Here is a 17,931-nt window from a genome sequence, read left to right as displayed (position 1 = left end):
TAGAATGTGTACGGACCAAATTAGTCTCTTTAAGATAAATAGGGATTAATGTGGACATTCTTCATTCTTGTACATGCCATTTTTACTAATAGATTCTTTAAAATTCATTTTCAACCATATGTTCACTAAATAAAATAATTTTGCTTGTGGACCTATAACTTTTACCTACTTATTAATCACACAGTCTAAAAAGGAAAAAAAAAAAAATCAATTTTCACCTCTAATAGTAAAATTACAATGTACACAAGGCATTCAAGCATGTGCACCAGACGTGCTATGCATGTGCAGGTGCACGAGGCATGTCTTGGAAGTACCATGTGAATGTCATACCATTTAAAAAATTATATTAAAAAAAATATTTCAAGTAGCATGTAAGAACTCGATCGAGTTTAATTTAAATGATGACAATGAAACTCAAGACATTTGTATGCTCTGATACATTGTCCAACTTTTTACAGCAATTTGGTTACCTGTCATACACACAGTCGGGCCGCCTGTAGTTTCAAAATAGATATTGTATCAGAATCCAAGCCAGCCATTGAGTTAAATAATTTTTATTTTGGATTGAGAAATATACCTTCACCAACCTCATCGGCAGCTCTAGTGTCAAGATAAAACTTTCCACTCTCGTGTCTATTCAGGGTTATGTACAAAACCGATTTGTTTTGCTTTCTCTAGAACAATTCCAAGAAGTTTTTTTGTGCAATAAATCAAATTACATGTTAATCAGAAAGATAAAAGATGCTTATGATAGATACATAACAAATTTGACGTGAATGAAGTTCATAGATTTTCCTCACATTATTTTGAATCTGCACAAAAATATTTTTATGACTAAACAGTTCCTTCCCCCCACCCCCAAAAAAAGTTGATACTCTTAATGTGTCAAGGAGGGGTATCTCATGTCAAAATCAGTGTTCTAAAAGGCGTAATGCGTGGTAATACGTTGATGTCAAGCTAAGAACAATGCATAATTAAACGAGACAAAAGCGTTAAAAAGTGTTTTCTTATTTTAATATTATTTGAAATTTTTAATCAATAAAAAAATTATTTAATAATTATAGGTTTTAGCCTAAAAAAAAACTTACAATGCATGCCTAGGCGCTCATAGGGTTGGCAATGGTTCGGTTATGGGTCGATTCGGTCAAAATCATAATCGCACCACCAATTTTTTTACCATATCATAACCGCACCATAACCACGTAAATTGGTTTGGTTCGTATCTCGGTTCGGCACTGTTCGGTTCGATTAATAACCACAAAAATAAATTATTTTTTATAGGTTTATCCGTCAAATTAATATAAAACAATTTATGAAAAAATTCAATGAAAACAAAAACACAATATTCCAAATGAAAATACAAACATTATCCAAATTTTCAATTGTAAAATACAAATTTAACAAACAATCTTATAAATATAACAATACTAAATTTTTTCTTCATTCTTAATTGTTGTGCATCGAAATTATTTGATTCATTCTTCCCCACAAGTCTTACTAGCATAGATCAACATTTAAAGTTGATTCATATATAGTAAATAAAAAATGTAAGTAGAGAATACAACGATACTACCTATTCCAGAATGGTCTTAACTAAGATTTAAATTAAAAAAATGTACCTCTTCGTCAGCTGTTTTCTCGTTAAATGTTGTATAAGCTCTAGAGTATGATGAAGAAGTAGAATTTTCTACACACAATAGAAAAAAATTAACAATAAATGGAGCCATGCGTGAGTTTGTGGTCTGTGGAAAGTATGGTTTGCATTTATATACTGTCATACTAATGCTATTATTATAGACTAATGGTAAGTGGATTGACCGGCCGAGTGATGTAGATGTAATGGGGGGATTTTGTTTTGGGCTAGATAGAAAAGTAGTGTAAAGCTCAAAAAATCAATTCAATCGATTTTTTTTTTTTCTTATTAACGGGTAATCGGTTCGATTTCAGTTCGACGGCCTAAATACCATACCCTCACCGCTACGAACCAGTTCATAAAAATAAAAATCATATTCGCCTCGTTGCACCATCGATTCGATTTTTTTCGCCCCATTCGATTCAGTTAACCGCAGTTTTCGATTTTGACGGTTCAAATTGTCATCCCTAGGCGCTCATTGGCACCTTAACCTCGTCTCGTGCCAATGCGCGTATTGGCATGCTATTTAGAATACTGGTCAAAATTAGTAATCGGTTCGATTTCAGTTCGACGGCCTAAATACCATACCCTCACCGCTACGAACCAATTCATAAAAATAAAAATCATATTCGCCTCGTTGCACCTTCGATTCGATTTTTTTCGCCCCATTCGATTCAGTTAACCGCAGTTTTCGATTTTGACGGTTCAAATTGTCAATCCCTAGGCGCTCATTGGCACCTTAACCTCGTCTCGTGCCAATGCGCGTATTGGCATGCTATTTAGAATACTGGTCAAAATTATGGCGTGCACAAGGCATGTCACACGTGCAAGAGATGTGTAGCATACATGCTGTCATTTGACACTTCAGTCCAGTCCAATCGAAGAATAATAATTTTCATTTTCTAGCTTAATTTTACATTTTTCTGTCACTGTCAATAATTTTTCTTTACTATTGGCTTGATGGGATTTTGCTTGTCGTGTCGGACGAGAATCATCCTGTGATAACCCAAAAAACCGGTCGTTGGAAATTGGTTTCGTGGCAGAGTACAAGCCCTGGAAAGTCTCTGCAGTTGGGGATTTCCCATTTGGGTGTGGCCCCAGTGGATTTGAAGTGGTACAAGCCCAGGAAAATATCTGCAGTTCGGGATTTTCCATCTGGGTGTGGCCCCACTGCTAAGCCAGTGGATTTGAAGTTGGAAAAAATAAAAAATGGCCATGTTTGGGCCAGTGTTGTGAAGGTTGGATTGTGATAAGTTCCAAAGTGGCCAGTGATGTTGAGAATTTTACAACGGCTGATATGGTGGAGTCGAACAGGATTGAAAATTCTGAAATGGCCAAAATTGTGGAGGAAAATGCAGTTAGTGGAGGGGAGAAGATGAATGGGTTTGGGGATTAGGTGGATCATTTTGTTATTTCCTATTCTTGGAGTGTGTGTGAATTTTTATTTTTTGTTATTCTGGTTTTTCCTTTTTATTTATTTAAATAAGATGAAATTATCTTTTTACGTCACCTTAACTGGACAAATTTTGTCAGTGGTGACATGATTTGTCTGGCACTAAAAAGGGGTTTAGGACTTTAGGGTAAATTAGTAATATTTTTGAAAAGGTTAAAAGTGTAGACTATAAGGGTGTGTTTGATTACATTTATTTTTCATGGAAAATATCAATTTTTCATCCAAATTCTTATTTGAAGTGTTTGATTGCTATTTTTTTCCATGGAAAACATTTTCCAACTTTTGAAAATATGCCTAATTTTTCTTATTTTTAAGGAAAATATTTTCCTTAAATAGAGGTGGTTTTTATTTTCCACAAAAGATGGAAAATATTTTCTTTTCTAGGTGATATTTTCCATAACAATCAAACACAATCTAATAAATACTTAAAATTATAACGTACGCAATGCGTGTCAAGCACGTGCACCAAACGTGCCATGCACGTTCAAGTGCACAAGGCATGTCTAGGAAGTATCGTTAGAGTTTCACAAGTTTTAAGTATAATATTTGAAAATTTTCAAGTGACGTGTATATAAGTGTTCAAAAGTGTTGAAGTGAATTTAAATGGGGTAGCAGAGAGATTTAAATTCAAGACTTTTGCTTACTCTGATACCACGTTCGATTGGTTAGAACAATTTAGCTAGTCAACAAAACAGTAAGCCAATAATTTCTGTGGATCAGAAGATGAATGGGTTTGGGATGGGTGACTTTTTTTGTTATTGTCCTATTCTTGGGGTTTGTGTGAATTTTTTTATTTTTTATTTTTTTCATTTTTTGTTGTTCTGGTTTTTCTTTTTTCTTTTTTTTTTTAATTTGAATAAGTAAACTTTTTAAGTAACCTTAACGGTTAAACTGGACGAATTCTGTCAGTGGTGACACGATTTATAATTAAGTAAAAGGCTGGAGTGTTTGGTACGAAAAAATAGATTGAGGATAGACCTGAGAGTTGATACAACATACACATGGGGGTCGATATCTTTTATTCACCCCCGATCCACGCACCCCATGTGAGGGTGCGGTTATCCTCGCGGTCATCGGTGTGGGTCAAGTGGCTTAACCCAAAATAACAACATTGTCGAAAAATATTGGAAATGAAAAGTACAAAAAATCCTTTCGACAATTTTTTTTTTTTTTCAAAATTCTTTTTTTCTTATACTCATTTTAAACCGCATTTTTATAATAAAATATTATTGACCTAAAATCAAAACTTTTTATTACTTTTTAATTGCACCTTCGCCAAAAAATTATTATTCAAAAACTCATTCTTCACCCAAAAAAAAAAAAAAGGGTTAGAGATGAGTGTCAAACAGGGGCGAAATATCACGACAGTGTCATAAGTTTTCAAAAAAAAATGTCAAGTAACGTACATGTACATGTTCGAAGGTGTTGGAGTTAATTTAAATGGATAGCAAAGAGATTTTACTCGAGGCATTTGCTTGCTTGATAATGTTCAATTCTTCCGAATAATATAGTAACCAGTCAAAAAAAAAAGTAAGCCAATAGTTTCAAAATACATATTGGATCAGAAATCCATCCACCAGCAGTTCATTTGCTAATTTGAATTACGAACGAGAAAACTTACGTCTTTCATTCACAGAAAACCATGAAAAGATCTCAAAAAGTTCTCCACAATCATGCTACACATCAAGGCTTGAATCCAAATGGGACACGTGTCAGAAGTATAATTGGATAGTTTGAAAAATTAAAACAAAAACACACAATTATTTTCTGATACATCAGTCTGTCTTTTCACTCCTTATTTTTTAATTTGGCTAAGTGGCTTTATTCGAGTTCTCCATTGCCAACAACCAGTTGATCCCAAATTGTGATCCAACCTAATTTTCAACTCTGATGCAGCAAACACATGAATTGCATTGGCTCTGGCCAGTAAGGGAGCGGCTCTTCCGGGACTGAGGAACTCCATGTGCTCCAGTTTCAAGGACACCTGATAATGAGCAGAACAAATGATAAATTGCACACAAAAGTTCATCGATTAATGGCGGAATCGCTGATAGCCCATTTCAAGAAGTAAAGCTAGAGTTAACAATATTTCCCAGAGATTCACATTCTCAACAACTTTGGTTGATAGAAATCAGCAAAGGATTAAAATGCTAGATAATATTACCTAGGATTGTGTTGGAAAAAATGGTTATAAAATGGGTCAACTTTAAACCCAAATTTCAGTGGGACCCACCTTTTAATTAATACGGGACCTAACATATTCACGTTCTATTTCGCGAGATGATTAACGTCATATATTTATTTATCGAAAACCATTTAAAATTGAATGAAATATTAAGTATTAAATTAACCCACATAAACTAAGTATTATGGAAGAATTTGATTTTCCAAACACTTATCCCATATAGGAAAATTAGAAAACTTTGGCGTGGTTTTTAAGGTGGAAGTTTGGAATTGGGTTTGGGTCCCAAGGGGTACCAATAGTCTTTGGAAGGGGAAAGACCTATATCCTATTGGGTTTGGTCATAAACCCGCACGCGCCTCCGTCCGTCCGACCGGCTCGGCACGAGAACGTGCTCGAGTCCGGTGCGGGTGCGGGTGGACCTTTGTACTATATTAACTTTTTGGACAAAATTTATTTAAAATTTTGGGCCAAATTGTAAATAAATTTTGGCTTATTATTCCGGGTATTTTATTTTTTTTTAACAGTCGTCTGTTTACCGATTAAACAGTCGACTGTTAACCGACTTAACAGACACGACTTTTAAGAATAGCATGTCTGTTCGAATTTTTGAGGCTTGTCTGAAAGGTGATGACTGTTCGAATGGCCACGAACAAGTCTATAAATAGCCTGCCTCTCTACCAGAAAATTTACACCATTTTCCTTGCAAACTTTCTGTGCTTTAAATCTCATTTCCCTCTCTCTCGTTCTGATATTGTCTCGAAGTAAAACAAACTTCGTTGAGTTCGTTGGAACTCCTGCAGATTGCAATGCTGCTTCCGCAGGAGACGAAAATTTGTTCTATCCTGGGAAACGATTGCTGGACGCCTTTAGCACCATTAAAGGCAGTAAATTCGTTTTAAGGAAACATCGTGAAGTCGGTGGGCTTGAATTACAATTTTGGATCATGTTGATCAAATTCTTACATTCATGTGATTCTGTCGGATTGTTTTCGAAGGAGTAACTTCAAACTTCAGAAACAACAATCTTAAAACAAATTTTTTCTATTATTATTTTGTTTCTGTTTCTACTCTTTCTTACCGTTGATCTTCTGATTGTGTTTCAGAAATGGCAACTTCTGATACCCCACTCCTGAATACAACCGGGGAAAAACCAGAAAAGTTTAATGGGTCAGATTTCAAGTGTTGGCAAAAAAAATTTTTTTTTTATCTAACGACGTTAAATCTGCTAAATTTCTCAAAGAAGATACGCCTTCATATACCGAGTAAGACAGTGATGCTGAAAAATTGGCTGCGGTTGATGCATGGAAGCATTCTGATTTCTTATGCAGAAATTATGTACTTAATGGATTGGATAACACATTATATAATGTGTACTGCAATGCTAAGTCCGCAAAAGAACTGTGAAAATCTTTGGACACAAAGTACAAAATCGAAGATGCCGGCACGAAGAAATTCATTGTCGGTCGTTTTTTGGATTATAAAATGATTGACAACAAGACTGTCATATCCCAAGTTCAAGAACTTCAGATCATACTTAGCGACATCCATACCGAAGGAATGAAACTAAGTGAATCATTCCAAGTCGCTGCACTAATTGAAAAATTACTACCTTCATGGAAGAATTCAAGAATTACCTCAAGCACAAGCGGAAGGAAATGAAACTTGAAGATATCATTGTCCGATTGAGAATAGAAGAAAACAATCGCAAAACTGAAAAAAGGAATGGTGCATCTAATTCGATGGAATCAAAAGCCAACATTGTAGAAGGAGGCTTCAAGACTAGCAAAAAGGGGAAGCACAATGAGGAAGGACAAATTGGTTCTTCAAAAACTGCTAAAAAGTTTAAAGGCAACTGTTACAATTGTGGCAAGTACATCGACCCAAGGATTGTCGAAAGCCAAAAAATGTGAAGAGAAAAACTAACCAGGCCAATGTAACAGAACATGAGAACCTCACTGATTAGGTACAAGACATGAATCTTTCTGCGGTCGTCTCTGAATGCAACTTAATTGGAAACACTAAGGAGTGGTGGGTAGATACTGGAGCTACTCGTCACATATGCTCAAACCGCGGGATGTTTTCTACCTACAAAGCAATAGATCATGATGAACATCTCTACATGGGAAACTCGTCATCTTCCAAGGTAGAAGGACATGGGAAGATAGTGCTGAAAATGACAAGTGGAAAAGAGCTCACTTTGAATGATGTTCTTCATGTGCCCGATATTAGGAAAAACTTGGTATCTGGTTCTCTACTAAGTAAGAACGGGTTTAAGCTAGTATTTGTCTCGGATAAATTTGTACTCTCAAAGAATGAAATGTTTGTAGGAAAAGGCTACCTGAATGAGGGGCTCTTTAAGTTGAATGTAATGACTGTTGTACCTCCAATTATGAATAAGAATACATCTTCTTCTTACTTGCTTGAGTCATTTAACATTTGGCATGAACGATTAGGACATACAAATTATAACACTTTGCGTAGACTAATCAAAATAGATTTATTATCAAAGTGTGATTTAAATCATAATCACAAATGCAATATATGTGTAGAAGCCAAAATGTCATGTCTACGCTTTCATTCTGTTGAAAGAAGTACTGAACCCCTATATTTAATTCACACCGACATATGTGATTTAAAATTTGTTCAATCTAGGGGAGGTAATAAGTACTTTATCACTTTTATAGATGATTGTACTCGATATTCCTATGTGTATTTGCTCAAAAGCAAAGACGAAGCAATTGAAGTATTTAAACACTACAAGTTAGAAGTTGAAAATCAACTTAGCAAAAAGATTAAGGCCATAAGAAGTGATAGAGGTGGTGAATATGATTCACCATTTGAGATATTCTGCTCAGAACACGGAATTATTCATCAAACTAACGCGCCTTATTCTCCTCAATCTAATGGTATTGCTAAACGTAAGAATTGAACATTGAAGGAGATGATGAATGCTATGTTAATAAGTTCTAGATTACCGCAGAACTTGTGGGGGGAAGCCTTGCTTTCTGCTAACTATATTCTTAACAAACTACCACATCGAAAAACACAAAAGATACCTTATGAAGTATGGAAAGGTCACAAACATAATTATAAATACTTGAAGGAATGGGGATGTTTGGCTAAGATAGTAGTTCCTAAACCTAAAAGGGTTAAGATAGGACCTAAAACCATTGATTGTGTATTCATTGATTATGCCTACCATAGTAATGCGTACAGAGTTATGGTATATAAGTCTGAAATACCTAATATGCATGTTAATACAATTATTGAATCAAGGGATGCTACATTTTTTGAAAATACTTTTCCTTATAAAATGCAAGATGAATCAAATTCACAAAAGAGATCTCGTGAAAATGAAGAGACTATAGATCAAGAATCTATAAATGAACAACCTAGACAAAGTAAGAGGGCTAGAATGTCAACCTCCTTTGAGCCCGATTTTCTAATATATTTGTTTAAAAATGAACCTCAAAGTTTTAAGGAGGCTATGTCATCAACCGAAGCTTCATATTGGAAAGAAGCTATTCATAGTGAAATTGAATCCATACTACAAAATCATACTTGGGATTTAGTAGACCTCCCTCCCAGTAATAAGCCTTTGGGATGTAAATGGATTTTCAAAAGGAAAATGAAAGCAAATGGATCAATTGATAAATAAAAAGCAAGACTTGTCGCTAAAGGCTACAAGCAAAAAGAAGGTCTTGATTATTTCGATACCTATTCTCCTGTGACAAGAATCACTTCCATACGTATACTTATTGCAATAGCAGCATTGAATGGTTTGGATATACATCAATGGTTGTTAAAACGGCATTTTTGAATGGGGAATTAGATGAAGAAATTTATATGGAGTAACCTGAAGGATTTGTGGCCTCAGGACAAGAAAAGAAAGTGTGTCGACTTGTTAAATCATTATATGGATTAAAGCAAGCTCCAAAAAATGACATGAAAAATTTGACATGGTTATGATGTCAAATGGTTTCAAAATTAACGAGTGTGACAAATATGTTTATGTCAGGAACACTCCAAATGGATATGTCATAGTATGTTTATATTTAGATGACATGTTGATTATGGGTAACAATGATACCATAATTCAAACTACAAAAAAGATGCTAACAAGTAAATTTGAAATGAAGGATTTAGGTGTGGCCGATGTTATATTAGGAATCAAAATTTCTAGAACATCTGATGGTCTCAATCACACTATATTGAGAAGATTCTTGATAAATTCAAGAAATATAATATTATTCCTATGAAAACACCCATGGATGTTAGTATGCATCTTGTTTTCAATACTGGTGATAGTAAGTCTCAATTGGAATACTCTCGTATTATTGGCAGTTTAATGTATGTCATGAATTGCACTCGACCTGATATTGCCTATTCAATTAGTAGGCTAAGTCGATATACAAGTAATCCAAGCACTGATCATTGGAAGGCTATTGTTAGAGTTTTAGGGTATTTAAAACATACCCAAAATTTTGGGTTGCACTATTCGAGATATTCAGCAGTACTTGAAGGATATTGTGATGTAAATTGGATATCAAATACTAAAGACTCCAAATCAACAAGTGGATATGTCTTTACACTTGGAGGTGCTGCAATATCATGGAAATCTTCAAAACAAACATGTATAGCTAGATTAACAATGGAATCTGAATTTATTGCATTAGACAAAGTCGGAGAAGAAGCCGAATGGCTACGAAACTTTCGAGAAGATATTCCATGTTGGATAAAACTTGTACCTGCTATATGTATCCATTGCGATAGTCTCAGCAATTGGTAGGGCACAAAATGCAATGTACAACGGTAAATCTCGACATATACATCGTAGACACAATACTGTTAGACAGTTGCTCTCTACAGGCATTATCTCTATAGAGTATGTGAAATCAAAAGAGAATATTGCGGATCCGCTAACTAAAAGTTTAACAAGAGAGCAAGTCGAAAGTTCATCGAAGGGGATGAGATTAAAACTAATAAAATAATCAAAAGTTTCCATGGTGGCAACCCAACCTAGTTGACTGGAGATCCCAAGATCTAGGTTCAATGGGACAACCGAACTGTGAAAAACTTAGTATGCACTGGGAAGATTTTACTTCTACCCATTCTTATGATGAGCCAGTGCCCAACTGCCGCGAAATAGGTTAAGATACGCTTTTAATGATTTCTATATCTTGATTCGTTCAAGTGGAATATAGCAGAATAATCTTTATGAAAATCACCTATGTGAGTGAGAAGGGGCCGCTTCTAAGAGAATTAGGTGAAGATGAATTCTCTAAAAACCACTCATGAATCAGGAGGTGTCCAAGGCCAAAATGGACACAAACGTGAGAACCAACTGTGTTCGAAGAAAACTGTGTGACTTCTATTGTTTAGGTTTCCATAAACGGCTAACTGTTCAAAGCAACTTGCTACTGATTGGCTAAGGAAATCCAATAGATTTTACTAGGGAAAGTTCAAAATCATTGACTACTTATCCCGATGCAGTCTTCTTCAATTTTTTCTTTGAAAAAACATATCAGATGTTATCGTTTGGAATAAGGCCAACATATTTCATTCATGTGGGGGATTGTTGGAAAAAATGGTTATGAAATGGGTCAACTTTAAGCCCAAATTTCAGAGGGACCCACCTTTTAATTAATACCGGACCTAGCATATTCACGTTCTACTCCGCGAGATGATTAACGTGATATATTTATTTATCGAACACCATTTAAAATTGAATGAAATATTAAGTGTTAAAATAACCCACATAAACTAAGTATTATGGAAGAATTTAATTTTTCAAACACTTATCCCACATAGGAAAATTAGGAAACTTTGGTGTGGTTTATAAGGTGGAAGTTTGGAATTGGATTTGGGCCCCAAGGGGTACCAATAGTCTTTGGAAAGGGGAAGACCTATATCCTATTGGGTTCGGTCATAAACCCACACGCGCGCGTCGCCGCCGCCATCCGTCCGACCGATCGGCCGGCTCGGCACGGCACGAGCACGTGCCCGTGTTCGAGTCCAGTGTGATGCGGTGCGGGTGGACCTTTGCACTATATTAATTTTTTGGACAAAATTTATTTAAAATTTTAGGCCAAATTGTAAATAATCAAATTATTGGGTACATTATGAAATTTAAATTTTGGCTTATTATTCCGGGTGTTTTATTTTCTTTTAACAGTCGTCTGTTTACCGACCAAACAGTTGACTGTTAGCCGACTGTTAACTAACTTAACAGACACGACTTTTAAGAATAGCATGTCTGTTCGGATTTTTGAGGCTTGTCTAAAAGGTGATGACTGTTCGAATGGCCACGAACAAATCTATAAATAGCCTACCTCTCTATCAGAAAATTTACACAATTTTCATTGCAAACTTTCTGTACTTTGAATCTCATTTCCCTCTCTCTCGTTCTGATATTGTCTCGAAGTAAAACACACTTCGTTGAGTTCGTTGGAGCTCCTGCAGATTGTAGTGCTACTTCCGTAGGAGACGAAAATTCGTTCTATCCTGGAAAACGATTGCTAGACGCCTTTAGCACCATTGAAGATAGCAAATTCGTTTTAAGGAAATATCGTGAAGTCAGTGGGCTCGAATTACAATTTTGGATCCTGTTGATCAAATTCTTACATTCGGGTGATTCTGTCGGATTGTTTTCGAAAGAGTAACTTCAAACTCCAGAAACAACAGATTGAGCTTTACTCCAGGTGCTATGGTCAAGTCTCGGTCTCGTCATTCCTGAGAAGAATAATCTTTCATTTAATTTTGTGACACGCCTCACACACATGTCTAACATGCCCTGCACACCTGTTTGACACGCCTTGTTCACGCAATAATTTTGACGCGAGAGGTACCCGTCACTGATATATTAAGGGCATGGCAAAATCCCATTTTATAAGTATTTGGAAAAAATTAAGGAACTATTTAGTTATTAGAATATTTATGTAAAAAAAAAATGATGAAGTTCATGTCAAATTTGTCTTGCAACTATTTTAAGCATTTTTCTCTCTTCTAGTTGTTAACGTAACCATAGGGGGCCTCATTTCGTTGGCCCTTTAATTGCAAGCTTGCAGTCGCCATTGTTGTAGCAGGAAGCTTGGAGCTGGAGAGAGGAAAATGGTGTGTTACTTGGGCCATTTTTTTTTTTAAGATTGTGGGCCTTTTATTTTGGATTTTTTTTAATTAGGCCCATTATATTATGAATTGATGATAAGTTAAAATGTTGGCAACCCTTTTCTCCCGTTCTTACTTCTCCCAAATCGGCAATTGCAACCCTGTTGGCTATTTGGCTTCCAAATCTGAAATTGTGGATGAGCAGCTCTCCAGCCAAGTATGTGAGCCGCCGGTGCATCGTCGTCCTCCACCAGACTGCTACTGTCTCCGCCCTACCCCATTTTTTCGACAAATGAGTTTGTGGATTCAGAGCCGATCCTGAGGCAAGGCAGATGAGGCCTGCCCCTCAGGCCAAAAACCATAGGGGGCCTCATTTTGTTGGCCCTTTAATTGCAAACTTGCAGTCGCCATTGTTGTAGCAGGAAGCTTGGAGTTGGAGAGAGGAAAATGGTGTGTTACTTGGGCCATTTTTTTTAAAATTGTGGGCCTTTTATTTTGGACTTTTTTTAATTAGGCCCATTATATTATGAATTGATAATAAGTTAAAATGTTGGCAACCCTTCTCTCCCGTTCTCACTTCTCCCAAATCGGCAATTGCAAACCCTGTTGGCTATTTGGCTTCCAAATCTGAAATTGTGGGTGAGCAGCTCTCCAGCCAAGTATGTGAGCTGCCGATGCCTCGTCGTCCTCCACCATACTGCCGCTGTCTCCGCCCTACCCCATTTTTTCGACAAATGAGTTTGTGGATTATGGGTATGTTATGTCTAAGTTCTTATCTGCTCTAATGATGTAAATTGTGTTGGTGAATTAGCTTCACTGCATCTATATGGTAGATGAATGAAATAAGAAATTTCCTCATTTTATTTCTGCTAATTAATTTTTCTTGAAGATGTTTTTGGTCATGTTTTATATCGGCTTTTTTGAAGAATGACTTCTTTTTCTTTTTTCTTTTTTTCTTTTTTTGCAAATTATTATTTTAAGTGTCCTTTTCTTGCTATTTGCTGGTCAATGTAATGAAATCCTTGTATTGCTCTTATAGGGCATGTTTATTTATTTTCTGATTAACATTAAACTATTAACATTCAAAAAGTGAAAAATGTAAAAGTTATGTGTCTTTTTAACAATCAAGTAAAAAAGTTGTTTTATTGGTTAGTTTTAAGTTAAAAATAGGTTGTGTAATACACTATTGAATTTGAATCTACGATGGTTTTGGGAGGCCTATTTTACGAAACTCGTCTTGGGCCCTGAAGATCACAGGATCGGCCTTGCTTCTGCGCCCATGGTATCAACCTCATCAGCAACTCCAGTGCCACCAGTCATGTTTATGAAGGGATTTCTCAGATATTTCTTGGGTGCCATTTCCATGTTCTACATCCCAATCAATGATTAAGAACTTCTTCGCTACCGCAACCTAAGCTGCACCAATCAATGATGAAGAACTTCTTCACTACCGCAACCTGAGCTGCACTTGCAGCAATTGCTGCCCATGTAATGTTTTTTACACCGGCATGATTAAGTTGTTAGATTATACCGAATGTATTTCATTTAAATATTATAACGTGATTTGCAATTGAGTAAAAGGTTGGAATGTCTACTGTTAAAAAAGGGTTGAGGGTGGATTTAAACATTTTCGTAAGGTTGGGAATGAAAAGAACAAAAAAATCCTTAAAATTGTAACCTACACTAGACACGGCACACACGTGTACGTGCAAGTGCATGAGGCATGTCTAAGAAGTATCGTGTAAGTGTCAAGAGTTTTAAAAATTAAATTTAAATTTTTTTAGGTGGCATGTATATGCGTTCGGAGTTCAATTTAAATAGTTAGTTGCAAGAATTGAATTCAGAACCTTTACTTTAATATCATGTCCAACTCTTTAGAACACTTCGGTCACTTGTCATAAATATGGTAAACAATAGTTTCAAAACAAATATTGGATCGGAAATTCAATCCACGGATTGCATACTTTTGAACTGATTTTTTATGAATAAGTCGTCCACCAACAGTTCATTTGCTGAAAACCATGAAAACATCTCAAAAAGTTCTCCATTGAATCAAGAAATTGTCTACAAACCAAATGAGACGGTCATTTTATAGGTTTTTCTTTGAATACTCCTAATTAGAATTTAGATTTTGTGATGGTGCCAATAAGTTTTCCAAATATTTTCAGATGAAAGAAATAAAAACAAATCATTAGCTGTTGTATTTAACTACAAATATAAACATAAATGTGTGGGAAATGCAATTTGTACGCCTTTTGTATACATAATTGTTAACATTATCCAACTTGTCAACAAATGATTGGACCAAAAAACTATGATGTTTTTTAAACTTTTCAATAACGTTTTGTCACGTGGCAAAATGTAAAATTTGATGTACACCAACCATGATATAGAAAGAAAGAAATTATCTGTCAGAAGAAAGAAAAAATTAAAACATTAAAGTAATATTTTGTTTGTATTTTCTGGCGGTGCACGTAAAATTCTTGTATAAATTATAATAAAGATGAGAAATTTTATATATATTAATTTTGGTAACTATAACCAATTTTAAACATGGATATTATTTTATTTCAAAAGGTTGATATACACTTGATGCTCATTTTATTATAGCAATACTACTGGTCGAGGTGCAAAATATCAACTTGATGAATGAACTCATTTTATTTACATACTGAAAGTAATATTTAAATATTAAACCTAAAATTTTGCACTGCAAAAAAGAAAAAAAAAAAAAAGAAAGAGAAAAAAAGGAAAGTTGAAGCAAAATCTTAAAAAAGGCCAGTACATAGACATGGTATCTATTTACGTTCTCCCCAAAAAATGCCTGAATTTTGACACATTCTTGAACAAAATACGACATGACATTCTATCATTTGTCCATTTGAAAAACACAACAATTTTTGCACTAATGAAAACCCGTCTCAACATTACTTTCAACGAAAGGATGGGCACCAAATTCTAGCAAAATAGCTTAATTCAAAATGCATTTAGTAGATATATAATCAAGTTGACATGAAGTTCGTAGAAAATTTTCACATTATTTTGAATTCTTACACGTGTATTTGAATTTTGTTAGTTGTACAACAAGGCTTAACAATCTCTTCACAAGAGGAGGGTTCACGATTTATTTATTCATCGTGAGCCTTTCTCTCATGTGTATAGTTGCTAACCTCAGTTGTACATATAACATGATCGGACATATTTACATAATTAGATAGTTACCTATTTTTTTCACAAATTTATAAAATTATTAATGTGCAAGAGTTGTGTCAAATCAGATATGTGTATGAGTCGTGTCAGTCACGTGCGAGAAGTGTCTTGAAAGTGCCCATGAATGTTCAACAATTTAAAATACTATATCAAAAATAAAAAAGAGATGTCGCAAAGCGTGTAAACACCTAAGCCAAAGTGTTGAGGAGTGTTATTATTTGATAAATCGGACCTGCCACCTCAATAGGACTGTCTCTGCTTCGTAGAGTAGAATTTACCTCTTTTGGAGTATTCCTTCTCTGGAGAAATGTCTTCAAGTCTAATATACCTCTTGACTTTAATCTACGGAACACCGATTTCGGTTATTTTACGTTCCTTGGAAACAATGATCTCAAGCAGTTGACATATGATGAAGCTTCCAGTCCTCCATTTTTCTTACTTTTAAACCTTCCTCCCTCCACCCTTTCTGTCGAAACGTGAGTTGGGCTAACGTAGATGAAGTCATCAAGACAATATCCTGTACCTTGGTATACAAAAATGAGCTTAGATGCATTCACCTTGACAAGTTCCTTCTTATTATTAGTTTCCTTTAAATTTCAAGAATGACAGATCCAGATCCAAGACCAATCTCATTGAAAGGAATGATAAAGAAAGCCGCTCTCTCTGGACTATACAAGGTCTCACGGTAATATTCAGTCGGCAGTCCTTTCCTCTTCCTTTCTTCTGCTCCAGCTCTATCAATCTTGTTAGCATTAGCATAAGCTTTCATGTGCCAATTTCCAACGCATGGCACCAGTATCTCCACAGTTATAGCTTGTTTGGCACAATCCAGTTGAAAATCCATACACTCATTTTCAAGATGTTTCATAACATAACAGAACAGTCCACTCATTTGATTCCTCCAAAAAAAAAAAAAAATGATTTGAATAATAACCCCCATAATTCTGTTGATTAGCCTGGTGGATGTTTCCCGCTTGACCTCTATCTTAGCTATCAGGTGTTATTGCCGCTCTTGGATTCAGTTTTGGTTAGTTCCTCAGCTCAACCTTCTTCTTCCTGACCAGCCATTTGGAATGGTGTGTCTCTTCCATTTTCTTGGTAAGACCAGTCACGAATGTACACCTTTTGATGTTCTCAAGGGAAATTCTTGAAAACTGCTGGAGAATTGTCCTGCACGACCACATATTTTTCCACGATATTCAAACTAGTATAAGCAGCGTGATTTTTGGAGGTGAACTCTTTTAAATTAGAGATATATTGAGATAATTTTGGGTCAAACTATACTTTTGTACTGTATTACATAGAATTGCATAACCACGTCCCTTGTAGGGGATCATCGTCCCTATTTATAAGCAGTGTCACAATAGTTTGCTGCTCTCTGTCTTGTCAAGCTCCAATACATGACCTTGATTAGTATATTATTGCTCTATTTAAAGATATTTGATTGGATATTAAGTTCTACTAATCATACCATTATTTCACCTTTTTCGTAGCCTATGGCTGAGTAATAATTTTCTGCTACCTAAACAATCATTACTTTCTTCTAATAAAAGGTTAAACCCTAACCTTAAGGGTCCCTCACCACCCCTGCCCTGGAGCATTGTGAGGGAGGCAAATCGCAGGTTATGCCTCCAAGGGTACAGGGTGGAAAACTGCTTGTACACTTACACTTACCCAAAAGCCAAATCCATATTTCAGGATTCGAAACTTTCTTCTAATTGATTGATGTAACGGTGATGACATCAAAAGTGACTTGTTCACTTCAGATTGGTCATTGAGGAGGTGTGACATCACTAACAGATATTCTTTTTGTTGATCATGATAATGTTTTCATATAACGACGATCTTATAGCCGAACTCACTGGATGGAGAAAAATTTCGACGGAGCGGTCGCACCGTCCTATGTGGTGCGACCATCGAATAAGGAGCCACCACATCATTGGGTGGCCCACCCTACCCAATGAGATTAAGCCAAATCGAGATTTGATTTTTTCTCTCTTTTCACCTCAAGTCCCGAAGTCTAGGGCGAGAGTGGACCATCCGATGAGGGGTGACTCCCATTCGACAGTCGCACCATATAGGACAGTGCCACCATTCCACCAAAGTTTTTCTCCACTGGATGGGTTCCATGGTCCAACCTCCATCTGTGATTTAGAGATCTAATAATTATGCTCTTTAATCACTTTTTAAGTGGGTCCGAGGTAATCCTCAAGTTTGGACAACAATAAAATGTGGATAGATGCTACTATTAAAGAAAGAAAATTAAAAAAAAAATGCATATGGTAGATATAGAACAAATTTGACATGAAGTTCAAAGAATTTTCTCATGTCATTTTGAATTTTT

The 17,931-nt window shown here is 35.6% G+C and overlaps 1 long non-coding RNA gene across 2 annotated transcripts in view; it reads right to left on the bottom strand.

Annotated features, from left to right (window-relative positions):
- Nucleotides 1–15,682: 15,682 nt before the first annotated feature.
- The window catches only part of LOC111367331, an 8,823-nt gene continuing 6,574 nt past the window's right edge, over nt 15,683–17,931 (bottom strand). For both annotated transcript variants that reach the window (XR_002697794.1, XR_002697796.1), the window contains exon 4: nt 15,683–16,757. This is a non-coding gene — a long non-coding RNA (uncharacterized LOC111367331). The remainder of the gene's footprint in view (nt 16,758–17,931) is intronic.

This window comes from Olea europaea, chromosome 2 (genome assembly GCF_002742605.1).
Source record: "Olea europaea var. sylvestris chromosome 2, O_europaea_v1, whole genome shotgun sequence".
Taxonomy (NCBI): Eukaryota; Viridiplantae; Streptophyta; class Magnoliopsida; order Lamiales; family Oleaceae; genus Olea; species Olea europaea.
The sequence above is the reverse complement of the archived record's forward strand: the minus strand, read 5'-3'. Positions and strand labels throughout refer to the sequence as shown.